Source organism: Tamandua tetradactyla, chromosome 23 (assembly GCF_023851605.1).
Source record: "Tamandua tetradactyla isolate mTamTet1 chromosome 23, mTamTet1.pri, whole genome shotgun sequence".
Classification (NCBI taxonomy): Eukaryota; Metazoa; Chordata; class Mammalia; order Pilosa; family Myrmecophagidae; genus Tamandua; species Tamandua tetradactyla.
The window spans coordinates 34,798,084-34,815,688 of NC_135349.1; the positions used below are offsets into that span (position 1 = coordinate 34,798,084).

At 39.5% G+C, this 17,605-nt stretch overlaps 1 pseudogene; it reads left to right on the plus strand.

The window, feature by feature from the left end:
- Window positions 1-317: 317 nt before the first annotated feature.
- Window positions 318-1,505, plus strand: LOC143666762 (transmembrane protein 268-like; annotated as a pseudogene).
- Window positions 1,506-17,605: the final 16,100 nt, after the last annotated feature.

Here is a 17,605-nt window from a genome sequence, read left to right on the forward strand (position 1 = left end):
GCTAATTAACTTTCCAGCCTTACCTCCCTCCAGCTGCCATCAGACATGATATGCCACATGCTAGTAAACCACAGTTCCTCCATGCCTGACCCTCCTGCCCCTTTAGTCTGTTCTCAACACGGCAGCTGATAAAAAGTAAATCAGGCTCCCGGTGGCCATGTCCCAAGGCACTGGCAGGGTGGAGGGGTGGTGGCAGCCCCCAGTCTTCAATGTCTGGGATCAGTGGTGGTGGCACGAGAGGGCAATCAAAGCTGAGCCAGCTGTTCCAGAATGAACCACAGCTCTGAGAAGAGGTAGCAGTCGTCCAGCTCTCTGCCATGGCCTGGGAACCACAGATAGACCCTGGTGGGGCAGCTGGCCTACTGCCCACCTCCTCGCCTGGCTGGAGCACCCTGCCTAGGAAGTGGCGGGCAGGAGCTCCACAATGGCCAGGTTCTTAATTTCTTCAGATCAACAATACCTGTGCACCCAACTCATTCTACCCGGGAGCTGCAGAAGAGCAACTGCAGACCTGGGACGTTCAGGTTCCAGCAGAGAAGAACTTGGCAGAGAGTGCCCTAAGAAGTCCCCCAGTAAGAAAATACAACATCAACAACTCAAGGCCTATGCAGCTGGCCTATGCAGCTAGCCTTTGAGAAATACACAAGGACATTCTCAAATGTCTGGTCCAGACTACTGCTGGTCTCTGTGAACTGGCTGAATCCAAGGAGGGTACCAGAACTCTTTGCAGGGAGCTGCCTTATTCGTGGACTGTGCTCCTAATCGCGCACTTCTTTGGCTCTCTTGGGTTTTCTGTGTGTGTGTGGGGGGGTGGGCCAATATATGCTCTACCAGCCAGATGTTTGTCCTGGGGAACCACTGAGCAGACATGTTACCTGTGGCCCTGGCCACAGGCCACCCTCACACTGGCTCTTGTGCTCATCTTCCAGAGACACCAGAGGAAGGCCAATACCAACGCAGACCTAAGGCGAGCAGCTGCCAGTGGAGCCCTCCTGCGGCACCAGGGGCTGCTGAGAATCACAGACATGGTAGAAGGCTATCAGGGTGTGATCCAGTATGGTGTGTTTACTTCAACCTGAAGAACTGTGTGCAGTTTTTGTCTGACCTTGTTCAAAAAAATGAAGACTAGCCAAGAGTCCATGCTGAGAAGCAGACTGAGCCAGTTATGCATGGTCATGGAGACCGAGGTGAGCTCCGAGATGGCCTGAGAACTTGTAGAGGAAGTTCCTCCCTGCCCAGCAGTCCTTGTTCCAAGGAGAGGCTGCTCATGCAGACCAAGCTTCGCCAGATTATCCCTGAGGCCATGCCAGAAGAAATGGCCTAGCGGCTGTTGGCAGTGTTTTGTGGCTACTACATCTGGATCTTGGTGACCTCCCAGCTCCCCCAGAAACATGGACTCTGTGAGGGTCCCTTGCCCCTGCCAGCTCATAGAAGCCCACTTTCTAAGCACAGGGTGCTGCTCATAGCTGGCCAGGTGGCCTGGAGGACAAGAGTACTTTCTCTGAGACTAAAGGTGAGTAGCAGGGAAGGCCCGTGGAGCCCAGATGGCCGATGGCAAGCCCATGGCAAGGAGAGAAGCCTCTGGAGACATAGGCCCAAGTCCAAAAGCCCCGGCCTGGCATCTAAGGGCTACCCAGCTTCCAAGACCTGACCTTCACCTTCCATTTTTGGCTTCATCTCCCACAAAACCCATCCATAAGTTAAAACTTACCTGGACTGATGTACCTGTTGCCTGCTATCAGTTGGACTCCTATGCATGCTTCAAAACCCAGCTTTACTCACACCTGCTCCAGGGAGGCGTCCAACACAGTGAGTCTGCCACTCTCCCCCTCCTTAAAATTCTTAATGTACATGCTGCCTGTATGTATGTTTTATGTTATTGATCCTATTTTCTTGTTCACATGCCTATATTTTCAGGTAGACTGTGAGATCCCCTAAGACAAAGTCTGCATCTTATATTTGTTGTTCATGGCCTAGAACTGCTAAGGAAAAATAAACTCCTGTGATTTTATTGCTGTGTCGTCTCCATAGCAGCTTTCACAAACTGCTGTCCAGACTTGGTTGAATGATGAGATTGGCACAGATACTGGGTTCTGGTCCTCACTCTGCCAATTCCTGGCTGTTTAATTTTATTAAGTTTCCTTTTCCCGGACCTTAATTTACTTATCTGTTTAATGGGATGGAGAATCAGGTGATTCTGAAGGGCCCTTCCAAGGCTGAAGTTCTGGGAACTTCCAGTTTGGTCAGCTCCCTCCTGGCCCCTGGCTTGTCCGTCTGTGATACCTCTCTACAGCCCCACTTGGCTGAGGAATCCTGAGCAGAACACCTAACCAGCTGGCAGGAGACCTAGTTTCTTGTCCCAGGTCTGCCACTTCCTAACTATGTGACCTTGGCCAGGTCACTTAACATCTCTGATGTCAGCCTATTCCTTTATAAAATGGATGGGTGACATGGCCTATAAGAAATAGGTCTGACCATTCACCTCTCTGTGCCAGTGAAGAAAATAATAATGCCCAAAAATGGCTATCTTAGATGTTTATCTTTGGCTAGTTTTGCTAAATGAGAATTATTCGTGAAAACAATCACTGCCTTTCTGATCTGATATAGAGGAAATGGAAATGTTGGCTGAGAAGGTGATCACTAGACACCCATATTTATCATCCAATCATAAAACCTTAGTAAGTTTAAGGAAAGGCAATAAAAAGTTTGTTAAACAACAAAGCAGTGGTTTTTCTATTTTAAGGTCTGCCTAAACAGTTTTTGATATGTTATTTCCTGCCTATCCCCCCTTTAGAGTTTCTGGTGGTCTCACCTGGTAGGGTGAGGTGGGGTATTTGGGGAATACCAGGCTATGCATTTCTTTGCATTTGTGCCTCAGTTTCCTCATTTTTAAAATCCCTGTGATCTCTGCCTTGCCTACTCCACAGGGTTGCTGCGAAGGTCAGATCCCACAAACGAACTTGCCCTCTAAGTTGTAAAGCTCCGTGTTGATGACAGGCGTGGTGATGGCAAAGATGGGGTCATGTCACAAGTGACAGTGAAGGGTGTAGCTCAATGCTTAGACCCTACGGTCGGATCTTATTCAAATCTGGGTTTTGCCTCTTAGGAGCAGCATGACTTTGGAGAAGTCACTTCTCTTCCCTGGGTTTCAGCTCCTCTTCTAGAGAATGGAGATCAGAACACCTACCTCACAGGTTGTAGTGAGGATTAGATGAGATCATGAATATAAAGTGTTTACAATATAGTAAGAGCTCAATAAATTGTTAGTTTTGAAAAAAAAAAAAGCTACATTAGATCAGATCATTACTGTGCTCAAAGTTCTCCAATCAGAATTCACTTAGTTAGCAACAGTTGAATCTAGGTCGTGGGTGTATGGTGTTTCTATGTCCTTTTCTTTCAACTTTTTTTGCATATTTGAAATTCTTCATTTAAAAAACTTGTGAGGAAAAATAAGATGGTTTGATGGAAGGACAGAGGGATGAATACATTGAAAAATATGGGATCAAACCAGTATAGCAAGATGTAAATAGCTGAATCTAGGTGGTTGGTATATGAGTCTTTCTTGTATAATTTTCCCAACTCTTTTGTGTATTTGAAAATATTCATACTAAAAGGTGGGGGTGGAAGTGTCAATAGCTGAGAGATTTCAAACGGAGTTGAGAGGCTATCCTGGAGGTTATTCTTACACATTATGTAGATATCCCCTTTTTAGTTTATGGTACATTAGAGTGGCTGGAGGGAAGAACCTGAAGCTGTAGAGCTGTGTTCCAGTAGCCATGTTTCTTTTTTATATATATATAATTTTTTATTAATTAAAAAAATTACAAGAGAGAAACACAAACATCCTTACTATATGTTCATTCCGTTCTACATATATAATCACTAATTCACAATATTATTACACAGTTGCATATTCATCATCACGATCATTTCTTAGAACATTTGCATCAATTCAGAAAAAGAAATAAAAAGGCAAGAGAAAAATAAAACAAAAACAGAAAAAAAAATTATACATACCATACCCCTCACCCCTCCCTTTCATTGATCACTAGCATTTCAAATTGAATTTATTTTAACATTTGTTCCCCCTATTGTTTATTTTTATTCCATATGTTCTACTTGTCTGTTGACATGGTAGATAAAAGGAGCATCAGACACAAGGTTTTCACAATCACACAGTCACATTGTGAAAGTATATCATTATACAATCATCATCAAGAATTAGCCATGTTTCTTGAAGATTGTATGATGATAAGGCTTTTGCAATGTGACCATGTGGTTGTAAAAACCTTGTGTCTGATATTCCTTTTATCTATGGTATGGGCAGATGAGTAAAACATATGGATAAGAATTATACAAATAATAGGGGGAAAAGTATAAAATAAACTGAGTAGATGGAAATACTAGTGGTCGATGAGAGGGAGGGGTAAGGAGTACGGCATGTATGAACTTTTTCTTTTTTAATTCTTTCGCTGGAGAGATGCAAATGTTCAAAAAAAACGAACACGGTGATGAACACACAACTATGTGATGATATCGTGAGCCCCTGATTGTAACCATGTCAAGAATGTTTGTAAGTTTGGTTGTTGTTTACAATAAAAATATATATTTTTTTAATGTGGGGGTGGAAAGTTTTTTAAGAAAAAAATAAATCCTCCATGTCTTTACCATCTCACAGCAAAACCAAAATTACAAATTAGGGCTGCAAGGACTGTGCGATCTGGCCTCTCTCCCATGACTACTCCTCTCCCTCTTGCTTAATCTGCTCCAACACCCCTGGTTGTTGCCACTGCTAGGCTGACAGGCATGCTCCATCCAGTGCTTTTGCATTTGCTGGGCTTCTGGCCAGGAATCATATTCCCCAGATAGCCTCCATCATTCCCTCCCTTCTGCCTTCACATGTCACCTTCCTACAGAGGCTTTCCCTGGTCACCTTGTTTAAAAATGCAGCTTTCCCCAGCACTTCCTATCCTCCTTCTCGTTTTACTTTTGGACATCATCCAACATACTACGTCTTTTTATTTGTTTAATTTCTTGTCTGTCTCGCTCCCACTAGAATGTCAGCTCTGTTGTCTTGTTCACTGCTGGATCCGTTGTAGAACCTAGGACAAGGTAGACGCTCAATAGTATTTGTTGAATGAATAAATGAATGACTCGTTGAGAGTTCTCTCGTGCCTCTCGATATTTGCCAGGCTGTTTTCTCTGCTGGAATAACGTTCTTATGTGTTTGAGAGGGGAACTCTAACTGTGCCTCCTCACACAGTTCTTGAAACTCTGTTCAAGAACCCCCTCTTGGAAGAGTAAAATGAGACAAAGTGTCAATGACTGAGAGATTCCAGAGTCGAGAAGTTATCCCGGAGGTTATTCTTATGTATTAAGTAGATATCACCTTGTTATCCAAGATATAATGGAGAGGCTAGAGGGAACTGTCTGAAAATGTAGAGCTGTGTTCCAGGAGCCACGTTTCTTGATAATGATTGTATAATGATACAGCTTTCACAATGTGACTGTGTGATTGTGAAAACCTTGTGTCTGATGCTCCTTTTTTTTTTTTTTTTTAAAGGAAAGACAGAGAGAAGGAAGGAAGGATAGAAGGAAGGAAGGAAGGAAGAAAGGGAAACATTTTTAAACATTTTCTTGTTTTATTGTATTCTGTTTCTCCGTTTTTGTTACATGGGCTGGGGCCGGGAATCGAACCGAGGTCCTCCGGCATAGCAGGCAAGCACTTTGCCCGCTGAGCCACCGCGGCCCGCCCTGTCTGATGCTCCTTTTATTTACCTTGTCAACAGACGAGTAGAACATATGGAATAAAAATAAATAATAGGGGGAACAGATGTTAAAATAAATTTAATTTGAAATGCTAGTGATCAATGAAAGAGAGGGGTGAGGAGTATGGTATGTATAAATTTTTTTCTATTTTCGTTTTATTTCTTTTTCTGAATAGAAGCAAATGTTCCAGGAAATGATCATGATGATGAATATGCAACTATGTGATGATATTATGAATTACTGATTATATATGTAGAACGGAATGATCAAAATAGGAATGTTTGCATTTGTTTGGTGTTTTTTGGTATTTAAAGAATAAAACAAAAAATAAAAAACAAACAAACAAACAAAAAGAACCCCCTCTTCTGTGAGGTGCAACAGGCAGAGGTAGGAATCGCTTCTCTGTATTGCCATAACACCCCATTATGCAACTGGTAGGGCCCTTATCACAGTGTTTTGCAAACCATGGGGCTCCTTAAAAGTTCCTTATTCATCTTATGTCCTCAACACCTATGCACCTGGCTTATAACAGCAGTCCCTCAAAAACATTTGTGGAATGAAATAATAAATCCATTCTTATTTATGTATTATCAAACATAGATAAAGTAATCAATGTCCATATTTTAGACTGTATTATACGGACATTTATACTGTCCATAATTTTAAAGACAATCTTTAAAAATACTCTTACTAAAGTCCTTTTAACATTAAGTCTTTTTATTATAGCTTACCCAAGATATGTGAGTTAATAACTAATGATATCCAAAGTCCAAGATAATTGCCTAGTAACCAATGCAAAGGGCTGAGTTTGCTTTCTTTTTTTTTTATTTTTTATTAATTAAAAAAAATTACAAGAAACAAACATTCCCAACACATACACTCAGCAATTCACAATATCATCACATAGTTGCATATTCATCATCAGGATCATTTCCCAGAACATTAGCATCAATTCAGAAAAAGAAATAAAAAGACAACAGAAAAATATAACAGAAAAAAAAAATTTATAGGCCATACCCCTTACTGATCCCTTTCATTGATCACTAGCATTTCAAACTGAATTTATTTTAACATTTGTTCCCCCTATTACTTATTTTTATTCCATATGTTCCTCTCATCTGTTGACAAGGTAGATAAAAGGAGCATCAGACACAAGGTTTTCACAATCACACAGTCACATTGTGAAAGCTCTATCATTATACAATCATCATCAAGAAACATGGCTACTGGAACACAGCTCTACATTTTCAGGCAGTTCCCTCCAGCCTCTCCATTACATCTTGGATAACAAGGTGATATCTACTTAATGCATAAGAATAACCTCCAGGATAACCTTCGACTCAGTTTGGAATCTCTCAGCCATTGACACTTTGTCTCATTTCACTCTTTCCCCTTTTGGTCGAGAAGGTTTTCTCAATCCCGTGATGTGGGTCTCAACTCATTCTAGAGTTTTTCTCAATCTCTTGATGCTGAATCTCATCTCATTCTGGGATTTCTGTCCCATGCTGCCAGGAAGATCCACACTCCTGGTAGTCATGTCCCACGTAGATAGGGGGAGGGTGGTGAGTCTGTTTGCCGTGTTGGCTGGAGAGAGAGGCCACATCTGAGCAACAAAAGAGGTTCTCTTAGGGGTGAATCTTAGGCTTAATTTTAAGTAGGCTTGACCTATCCCCTGTGGGGTTAAGTTTCATATGAACAAACCCCAAGACTGGGGGCTCAGCCTATAGCTTTGGTTGTCCACACTGCTAGTGAGAATATCAAGAATTCAACTTGGGGAAGTTGAGTTTTCCCCCGTTCTCACCATTCCCCGAAGGGGACTTTGCAAATACTTTTCCACTCACTGATCAAATCACTCTGGTATTCATCAGGGCATCACCTGGACAAACCAACAAAATCTCATGTCCTATACAAAGTTCCATGTACTTAAGGTGTCCAATCAACTATCTACATAAGTTATATTAGGAGATGCACTAGTCAAAGTACAGATTTGTACCAAATAAACATTTTTTGCTTTAGTCTCACACATTAGTTGAAATTTTAAAATATTAAGTACCATCTATTTTCAGCACACTGCAGTAATGACATTCTTTTGTTCTTCCTCATGCAAAAACATTTTTTAAATTTGTACATTTAGTCACTATCATTATACACTCTAGGCATTCCTAGATTACACCATCTCAATCTTTATCGTCTATCTTTCTTTGTGATTTCATTTATGCCCCAGCCCTCCTCCCTCTATCATTCTCACATGCAGCTTCATTCAGTGTTTTAATATAATTGTATTACAGTTAGGTAATATTGTGCTGTCCATTTCTGAGTTTTTATATTCAGTCCTGTTGCACAATCTGTATCCCTTCAGCTCCAATTACCCAATATCTTACCCTATTTCTATCTCCTGATGGTCTCTGTTACCAAGGAAATATTCCAAGTTTATTCATTAATGTCAGTTCATATCAGTGAGACCATATAGTATTTGTCCTTTTGTTTCTGGCTAATCACACTCAGCATAATGTCCTTAAGGTCCATTCATGTTGTTACATACTTCATAACTTTAGTCTGTCTTACAGCTGCATAATATTCCATCTTATGTAAACGTCACAGTTTGTTCAGCCAACTGTCTGTTGATGGACATTTTGGCTGTTTCCATCTCTTGGTAATTGTTAATAATGCTGCTATAAACATTGGTGTGTAAATGTCCATTTGTGTCCTTGGCCTCGTGTCCTTTGAGTAGAGACAGCATATAGATGGGTCCTGTTTTTTAATCCATTCTGCCAGACTATGTCTTTTGATTGGAGAGTTTAATCCATTAACATTCAGTGTTATTACTGCATGGGTAGTACTTTCTTCTACTATTTTGCCTTCTGGATTTTATATGTCATATCTAATTTTCCTTCTTTTTACCTTTACTCATAGTCTTCCTTTCTACACTCTTCTCCACACCTCTCTCTTCTGTCTTCGTATCTGTCTCTAGTGTTTCCTTTAGTATTTCTTGCAGTGCTGGTCTCTTGGTCACAAATTCTCTCAGTGATTTTTTTGTCTGAAAATGTTTTAATCTCTCCCTCATTTCTGAAGGACAATTTTGCTGGATATAGAATTCTTGGTTGGCAGTTTTTCTCTTTTAATAATTTAAATATATTATCCCACTGTCTTCTCGCCTCCATGGTTTCTGCTGAGAGATCTGCGCATAGTCTTATTGGGCTTTCCTTGTATGTGATGGATTGCTTTTCTCTTGCTGCTTTCAAGAGTCTCTCTTTCTCTTTGACCTCTGACATTCTGATTATTAAATGTCTTGGAGTATGTCTATTTGGATCCATTCTCTTTGGGGTACGCTGCACTTCTTGGATCTGTAATTTTAAGTCTTTCATAAGAGTTGGGAAATTTTCAGTGATAAATTCCTCCATTAGATTTTCTCCTTCTTTTCCCTTCTCTTCTCCCTCTGGGACGCCCACAACACATATATTCATGCGCTTCATATTGTCTTTTAATTCCCTGAGTCCTTGCTCATATATTTCCATTTTTTTTCCCTATACTTTCTGTTTCTTTTCAGATTTCAGATGTTCCATCCTCCAGTTCAGAAATCCTATGTTCTGTCTCTCGAAATCTACCACTGTAGGTTTCCATTGCTTTTTCATCTCTTCTACTGTGTCTTTCATTCCCATAAGTTCTGTGATTTGTTTTTTCAGACTTTCAGTTTCTTCTTTTTGTTCTTTCCTTGCCTTCTTTATATCCTCCCTCAATTCATTGATTTGGTTTTTGATGAGGTTTTCCATGTCTGTTCATACATTCTGAATTAATTGTTTCAGCTCCTGTATGTCATTTGAATTGTTGGTTTGTTCCTTTGACTGGGCCATATCTTCAATTTTCCTAGTGTGATTTGTTATTTTTTGCTGGTGTCTAGGCATTTAATTACCTTAATTAGTTTATTCTGGAGATTGCTTTCACTTCTTTTACCTAGGGTTTTCTTGCTGGATGAATTTGTTGTCAATCTGTTCTTTGACATTCCATTCAGCTTTATCTGGACCTTTAGCTTAAGTTTTGTTTAACAGAGGAGAATTTTTCAGTTCTTGTTTTCTTGTTTCTTGCCCTGCTTGTGTGGTGCCTTTCCCCCCCACACACTTAGGAGGGTCTACTTAGATATTATAGACCCCAGCCAGATTTTCCCAGACCAAACTGGCCTCCTATCAGGAGGAAAGAGTCACCTGCATCGGTTTTCCCTGAGGGTGAGACCCAGCAGGTTGAAAGAATTTCCTGTGAAGACTCTGGACTCTGTTTTTCTTATCCTGCCTATATGTGGCGCTTGTCTGCCTGCAGGTGCCACCAGCATAAAATGATGTGGTACCTTTAACTTTGGCAGACTCTCCCTGCTGGGGGCGTGGTGGAGACAGAGGAGAGGTTGTAGGCTGGTTTTAATGGTTTCAAATTACCAAGCCCTGGTGTCTGAATTCCTTGATGGAGGGATTCCACCTGGGTGGGGCTTCACCTCTCCCCTAGGGAAGGCACAGGCTCCAGATAAGCCCCCAAAAGAGCTCACTCCTGCCTATGCCTGGGGCAGATGCAGCCTGAAAAGTCCTGCTGCTGTATCCAGAGGCAGTCAAGCCTCTGTAGAAACATAGCCACAAAAACGTGTTTCCTTCTTTTTTTTTTTTCCCCCTTTTTCTGTCAGTCCTGCCCCCTTGGCGCCGGGACAAAAATGAGCGACCTCCGCTTTGATCAGGTTCACCTAAGCTGGGGGCCTATTTTTAGTAGTCAGAATTTGTAAATTAGTTCCACAATTGGCGTTTGATTGTGCCCAGTCCCTGCTGCTGGTAAAGTCCTTTCCTTTCCCCTCTGGGAAGCGGCCTGTGGGGGAGGGGCGCTGGCTGCCACAGCTTTGGGAACTCATGGTTCTGGTGGGTGCTCGCAGCCAATCCAGCTGGTCCAGACTGGGGTACGCTGTGTGTCCGGTCACTATCGTGAATCTTGGTTTCCTAAAAACGGGAGTAATTATGGTTGTACAATCATATAATCGCTGCCTATCTCCCCCTTATATTGAAAGTTTCATGACGACAAGGGCTCTATCTGTTTTTGGGTCTCCACAGTAGAAAGCCTGACATGACCAGGGCAGTTGGTTAATGCAAAAAACTATTTTTTAAAAAAGATATATTAAGCATTCTATTTTAACTTAATTATACCTATTGATCAATCTTTTCTTTATGCTTAGTAGCTGTGTGACTGCTGGCGAGTTAGTGAGTCTGTTCTCCCATCTTTAAGATGGGGTGATAGTATCGTCCTCATGTTATTGTGGGGGTTACATGACATAACACATGTGGATCATGTCACACACTGCAGGACAAATAGAGTTATCATTTACTGAGCATTTAAGAGACTACCTTGGGCTCCTCTTTTACCTTAGTTACTTCATTTGAGTGTTAGGGGCTTCCAATGAAAATGCCCTGTCATCTTTCTTGCATAAACGGTATTCACAGCTCATGATCTACAATTTCTGGAATTGGTTACAAGAGAGAACCTAAAGTCATTAACAGTACCAACTACAGAATACCTTTGGATTTTATGATGTTTCCCTAAAACATTTACAGTTCTTAGCACATCAAATATGATAGTATTTTTTAATAATTTATCTTTACTGAGTCTTTCTAAAACATTCATTTTTGGTTTTGGAGAAATAACTCTCAATTCATACTTGGATGTTCTCAGTTTATAAATATCAGTGTAATTAAAATTTTCAATTATAATAACAACTACATATGACAGAAACAGATTTGCAAGAAAAAACACTGACCTTTGGTAAGGATATAACTGGATTATGGGGGTCGAAAAGCACCTGGTCCTCAGAAGTGGCCATTTAGCCATACGCATTCAGGAGTGCCAGGGCATAGGTGAGCACGGCTTAAAGGGAAAGAGCTGGAATCGCTTCCAAGACCTTCTGCTGCATTGTATCACCTGCACTTACTCTATAAACCTTTGTTGAGTAAATAATATCTACCATGCAAGGCTGTCATGAGACTTGAGTGAAAAAACATCTACCAAGAGCTTGCATGAGATAAGCTTGGTGGCTTCCCTTTCCAACCATCTAAGCATTTTATTTGTTCTCCATCGCATTCAAAAAGAATTTGAGAGATATGAGATGTTTACGGATGTTATTGCATATTAATGTATTCATTCAAAATAGTGTTTTGAGCCGATCCCTTTTGTAAGCACCGGGAGCACAAAAGTGAAGCAGACAGGGTCCTGAACTCTGAAGAGTTCACTGTCTTGCTGATCGCTCCAAACTAGCAAGCAAACTCTGAGACAGGAGGAATTCTATAAAGAGGAAGTCAAGCAGCTGGATCAAGGGCTTTCCTCAATGTAAGTAGTTTTCAAAAAAAAAAATAGCTGTTTCTTCAGAGCTAATAAAAATGTGCCTCTGTTCTAATAATCCATTCCTCTCTAATCCATAAAATAAGGCACATATCAGAAAATGTGAGCCAATCAAGTGAACTTTATAGTTGATCTAAAAAGCTCGTATCAAAGAACAAAACATCTCATCGTCAGTTTAAATCCTTTAAGAAAAGAGCAATATGGATCTCGATTTTTTATTTTAACTCTTGTGATGACATAGAGCAAAGGTCATTTTGTCTTATCTCCCAGTATAATAATGCTTATTGCATTATGTAAAAGATAAAGCTAACTGGAATTTCACCTTGGTTCCTGAGATTTAATCCTTTTGTAGCATTGGTTCCATGAAATAGAGGGGTAAAAAAATTTAATTGCCCTCTCAGAAATAGGGGAAAGTTGCCCAGGGCAAACAAACATGAATACCCTGTAATATTCTGTTCCCTAATTCCCAGTGATGCCTCTTATCATCACCTCTCAGGTATGTGACTTGTAGGGGCAACATGATTGAGATATGGAGACTTGGAGTGAACCTGCCTACATGTGATGTAAATGAGTAATAACTTGAGTGAATATATTACTCAAAGGAATACATTTGTATATAATATACTATACAAGATATCATTATACATAATATATATATAAATGAATACAAATACCTATAGTAAGATATATTACTCCAGTAAATATATTACCTAAATATACTTTAAGTAAAAATACTTACTGCCAATTGAATTTTAGTAAATCTGCAGTTATTAAAAGTACATATTTAGTAAATATATGTATATATATGAAAATTTTACAACTAGAGGGGTACAGATTTTTTAATCAAATGAAAATTGACATTTGATTCATAAGAAAATAAAATATTCTACAAAAGTAAAGCTATATTAGATATACACTTCTATCTCTCCAAATAGTATACACCTATGCCTATAAAAATCTCTAGAAAAAATGAAAGAACTATTTTTGCTTGAGATTGTTTTAAAAATGGATTTCATGATTTATCCTTATTCCTGAATGACTACCTGTTCATTTAATCTGCTTAAATTATAGATAAATTCTAAAGAATAGAAAATATCAGGTAAATTTCTTGAACAGCTCTTTTTTTAAATTAAAAAAATATATATTTTCATTGACAAATCTTCACACACATACATTCCATACATGGTATACAATCAATGGCTCATGATGTCATCACATAGTTGTATACTCATCACCATGATTATCTTCTAGAACATTTGCATCACTCCATAAAAAGAAAAGAGAAAAGACTCATACATACCATACCCCTTACCCCTCCCCCTCATTGACCACTAGTATTTCCATCTACCCAATTTACTTTACCCTTTATCCCCACTATTAATTATTTTTTTAATCCTTTTTTTTACTCATCTATTCATATTCTGGATGAAAGGAGCATCAGACACAAGGTTTACACAATCACACAGACACATTGTAAAAACTATATAGTTATATAATTGTCTTCAAGAATCAAGGCTACTCCCCAATCTTGGGGTTTGTTCATATGAAACTTAACCCCACAAAGGATAGGTCAAGCCTACTTAAAATTAGGCCTAAGAGTCATCCCCAAAAGAACTCCTTTTGTTGCTCAGATGTGACCTCTCTCTCCAGCCAACACAACAAGCAAACTCACCACCCTCCCGCCTGTCTACGTGGGACATGACTCCCAGGGGTGTGGCCCCTCCTGTCAACGTGGGACAGAAATCCTGGAATGAGCTGAGACTCAGCCTCAAGGGATTGAGAAAACCTTCTCTACCAGAAGGGGGAAGAGTGAAATGAGACGAAATAAAGTGTCAATGGCTGAGAGATTCCAAACAGAGTCAAGAGGTTATCCTGGAGGTTATTGTTATGCATTAAATAGATATCACCTTGTTATTCAAGATGTAGGAGGGAACTGCCTGAAAATGTAGTGCTGTGTTCCAGTAGCCATGTTTCTTGAAGATGATTGTATAATGATACAGCTTGACTGTGTGATTGTGAAAACCTTGTGTCTGATGCTCCTTTTATCTACCCTATCAACAGATGAGTAAAACATACGGAATAAAGATGAATAATAGGGGGAACAAATGTTAAATTTAGAGGGAAATGCTGGTGATCCGTGAGGGGGAGGGGTGGGGGGTATGATATGTATGAATTTTTTTCTGTTTTCTTTTAGTTTCTTTTTCTGAATAGATGCAAATGTTCCAAGAAATGATCATGATGATGAATATGCAACTATGTGATGATATTGTGAATTACTGATTATATATATAGAACGGAATGATCAAAAGTTACAAATGTTTGCATTTGTTTGGTGTTTTTTGGTATTTAAAAAAAATTTTTAATTAATTAAAAAAGAAAGAATCAAGGCTACTGGAACACAGTTCAACAGTTTCAGGTACTTTCCTCCAGCCACTCCAATACACCATAAATTAAAAATGGATGTCTATATAATGCATAAGAATAACTTCCAGAGTATGTAACAACGTGGACAGACCTTAAGGACATTATGCTGAGTGAGATTAGCCAAAAACAAAAGGATAAATACTGTATGGTCTCACTGATATGAACTGACAATAGTGAATAAACTTGGAATATTTGGTTGGTAAAAAAAAAAAGAATAACTTCCAGGATAATCTCTCGACTCTGAAATCTGTCAGCCACTGAACCTTTATTTTCAGACAACTTTCTCTTGATATCAAGAATAGGACAAGTTAAGAAATGTAAAAATACACATAACATTTTAATTGTGATAGGAGAATGAAAATGGGAGTGAAATAGTTGATTTTTAAAAAAAAGAAAAAAAATTCATTCCAAAAGTTATTACAAAAATATCACTCCAGGGGGGTGCGACAGTGGCTCAGTGGCAGAGTTCTTGCCTGCCATGCAGGAGACCCGGGTTCGATTCCTGGTGCCTGCCCATGTTAAAAAATAAAAATCACTTTAAATATGATATATATATACCCAGGGCCACTGTCAAAGACATATAGAATAGGGCGGGCCGCGGTGGCTCAGCGGGCAAAGTGCTTGCCTGCTATGCCGGAGGACCTCGGTTCGATTCCCGGCCCCAGCCCATGTAACAAAAACGGAGAAACAGAATACAATAAAACAAGAAAATGTTTAAAAATGTTTCCCTTTCTTCCTTCCTTCCTTCCTTCTATCCTTCCTTCCTTCTCTCTGTCTTTCCTTTAAAAAAAAAAAAAAAAAAAAAAAGACATATAGAATAGTTATCTGTGTGATGTTCTAATGTCTTGAAAAGTCATAGACATTCAACTCTTTGGATTTATTACTATACTCTCCCTACCAATTGGTTCAAAATACCAACAAATCTTCATGAAAATTTTTCAAATTGTTTGAGCATAGACCTGGGATAGGATCTACGAATTCATTCACTCAAAATACATTTTCTAAGGACCAACTATTTGCAGGAACTGCAGTAGATAATGGGCCACAGTGATAAGAGATTAGACCCTATTCACAATAAACTCAGTCCAGTGGACAACAGAGCTTCCTTCATAAATGCTACAGCAGAGTAAGCCTAGGGCGTTGGGGTTATGCAGCCTCGAGGAGAGCCCAATCCAGACAAGGAAATCAAGGAAGCCTTCCCAGAGAAGTACATGCCTGAGCTGAGGCCTAAAGAACCATCAGGGGAGAGATAAGAAATAAATGAAGGAAAAGCCATCCAGGCCCGGTGTCTATTAGACACTGAGATGTTGAACCAGGAACTTCAAAGTGTTTCCGTATGGCTGGAGAGCACAATGTAAGTAGAAAATAACAAGAAATGAGGATGAAGAGGAAACAAGAGCTTAGATTACAAAGGCCCTCGTTTGTCATCATTTGGATTTTATGCTAAAAGCAATGAGAAGCTATTTAGAGGGTAAAGCAAAGGGATGACATGTTATTCTATAAACACTGTGGAAGAAGGGGTAGGAGGTGTGGAAACTAGAGGCAAGGAGACAACATGGGGAGTTATTATAATATTCCATGTAAGAGACGATGAAGACCTGAGCAAAAGTGATGGCAATGCGGACCTAGAAAAGATGGGTTCAGGGCGTGTTAGGGAGACAAAACTAATGATAATTGGTAGCATATTGGGTGTAGGCGACAAAGAAGTGAGAGAAGCAAAGAAAACTTTTCATTCTCTGAGCAACTAGATAGATAACAGAACCATTTTTCAAGATAGCAAACTAAGGCAAAAGAGCAGGTTTTGGGGTGGGGGCAAGATCCTTTTCATTTGGAAATGTTGAATTTGAGATGCCTGGGAGGTGGGAGGAGGTGGGGGGAGGAGGGGGTGCTTGGGGAGCAGGAGAGGTTGCAGAAATAGGATAAAGAATTGAAGGAAAGCTAGACTCCTTTATACCTGGCAGCAGCATTTACTAAATGATGTAGTCTAATTCATTAGAAAAAGGAATTTAATGGAACTCAATTTGCTATGAAATGCAGTGCATGAAATTTCTTCAAGGAACTACCTAATATTCAGACAATATGGCAGAAAGGTGCAATGACCCTGTCTAGAAATGAATATTAAACACAGTTCAGATCAAAGATTTTTTTTTTTTTTTTTGCTTCAAAGGGTAAATGGCAAGACCTAGTATAATTTGGGGATTGGAACTGACACTTACATGTTAATAGTGAGATAAAGAGCCAAAAAGTAATAATATTCCTGTCCAAAAAGTAGCATGACAATGGTGGCTGTTCCTTCTAGTACAAAGAAATAAGATTTTATAGTAACCAAATTTCCTGAGCCAGAACTGGCTGAAAAGTACAAGGCACTGAAATGGAAACAGATTGGGATGATATTAAAAGGGGAACCTGCACATTGTGCTTATTCTTGCTGATGACAAAATAAATGTTTTCAGTCCAAAATAAGTTTGCTTCTTAACTATAGCATCAGTTGAAACATGAAACTAATGTTGTCTATCTTGGTTAGAAATATTATTATCGGGCCACGGTGGCTCAGCAGGCAAGAATGCTTCCCTGCCATGCCAGAGGACCCAGGTTTGATTCCCGGTGCCTGCCCATGTAAAAAAAAAAAAGTAGATAAATACTAGGGGAGGAACAGATGTTGAAATAAATTAAAAAAAAAAAAAAGAAATACTATTATCCAGTGCCTGCCCATGCAAAAAAAAGAAAGAAAGAAAGAAATACTATTATCCACATATATTCTTAAAAAAAAAAAAAGGATAGTAATATTCTGCAAATAATAAAAATGGCTATTATTTCCTATAAGACAAACAAGGAAACGGTTTCCTACATTTTTTATTTTCACACTAATATTAAGAGATTTTACTAGAACTGAGCTGGTTAGAAAGTATTTTGTACCCTCAGAAAAGCCATGTTTTTATCCTGATCCACTCTTGTGGGTGCAGCAGTTGCTTTTAATCCTAATTCAAAACTGTAGAGCAGAAACTTTTGATTAGATTTTCTCCACAGCAGTGTGACACTCCCAGTAGTGGGTGTA